Source organism: Halichoerus grypus, chromosome 7 (assembly GCF_964656455.1).
Source record: "Halichoerus grypus chromosome 7, mHalGry1.hap1.1, whole genome shotgun sequence".
In the NCBI taxonomy this organism is placed as follows: domain Eukaryota; kingdom Metazoa; phylum Chordata; class Mammalia; order Carnivora; family Phocidae; genus Halichoerus; species Halichoerus grypus.
In genome coordinates, this window is record NC_135718.1 from 38,349,648 (window position 1) to 38,351,140 (window position 1,493).

Below are 1,493 nucleotides of genomic sequence, written 5' to 3' on the forward strand. Positions count from 1 at the left end.
ACTCCCAGATGTCAAGACTCAACAGATGGCTTATTTTAGTTTCAGAACTTTCAACAAGAGTAACCAATTGCTATCTGTTCCTTGAACAGCACACTTAAAGACTGAGTTGACAGCATTTAAATATTTTTATATATTTCATCAAGGTCTTGGAAAGCAAACTTTTTTTTTTTAATAAGTGGAGGAACAGTCCCACTGTTGATGGATCCCTTGCCCAGAGCTCCTAACCTGCCTCCCCACACCCGACACCCCACTCCCGGGGAGGGTGTTTCTCGGGTTGCATCTCAGCCCACCATCCAAGAAGCAAAGTTGCGGGCAACAAAGCTTAGAGCTGAGAAATCACTAGGAGTGGACACGAAAGCGGCGACAGAATAGGAGCCAAGAACAAGGATCGAGTGAAAGAAGCCACGGAGCCCGGGTGCGGGTGGGGGCGGGGGGGAGCCGCCAGGTTTATCGGAACAATCCTGGACTCCTGGGCCTCTGCCGCCCTCTAGCAGACACTGGCCGCACCACCTCTTCCGCCGTGGGAGCGCAGACCCCGAGAGCAGGCTCGGCGCTGGGCTCCTCGGCAGACGCTGCCACTTTCCAGTAGGTGACCTTGGGAAGTTATTGAAGACAGCCCTGCAGAAGTTCTCATTTGTAAAGTGGGGGGTAATCTAGATGTTTATGAGGTTTAAATGGCCAAGATGGAGTAACAGGGACCAGAAGTATCCTCCTCCCCCATCACACTCCCCTCCCCCCGCAAGAACCCCTGGGGGTGGGGATGGGGGTGGGGCGGGACTGACCAAATATCTGAAATAACAGTTTTCAGCATAGGGCACATCAGACACGAACTACAGGGGTCCCTGAGAGAGAGGAAACAAATGATCCCCACGATTGCCCATCTCACTGACCAGAGAGTTTCCACAGCACAGGGAGGGGACCCTGGCCCAGCTTGCAGACTCCATGAGTTGAGGAGACAAAGCCGAGAGGCCAAAGAAACTGAGACAAATACTGAGGACCTGGAGCAAGAGAGAGCTGCAGAAAGAGACAACTCCAGAGAAGTCCAGTGCTCACTTCAGCAGCACATACACTAAAACTGGAACGATACAGAGATTAGCTTGGTCCCTGGGTAAGGATGACACACAAATTCATGAAACTCAAGAGAACTCCAGAGAAAGGGTCCCCTTTAAGTATGTAGCAGAGTACCGATCAGCACGTGTGTATGGAGAAACTACAAGAGCGCAGGAAAGAACCACCTGTCCACAGGGGAGGGAGGGGTACCCAGCATTGACACAGCACCAGAACAGCGTCTCTTCCCACAAGCCCGACTAAAAACTTCACAAACTGGGACGCCTGGCTGGCTCAGTCGGTTAAGTGTCTGCCTTCGGCTCAGGTCATGATTCCGGGGTCCTGGGATCGAGTCCCGCATCGGGCTCCCTGCTCAGCGGGGAGTCTGCTTCTCCCTCTGACCCTCCCCCCTCTCATGCTCTCTCTATCTCAGTCTCTCTCTCAAA

The 1,493-nt window shown here is 52.9% G+C and overlaps 1 non-coding gene across 1 annotated transcript; it reads left to right on the top strand.

Annotated features, from left to right (window-relative positions):
- Positions 1 to 1,045: 1,045 nt before the first annotated feature.
- On the top strand, positions 1,046 to 1,149 carry LOC118549512 (U6 spliceosomal RNA). The gene has a single exon (XR_004924126.1). It is a non-coding gene; the product is annotated as a U6 spliceosomal RNA (small nuclear RNA).
- Positions 1,150 to 1,493: the final 344 nt, after the last annotated feature.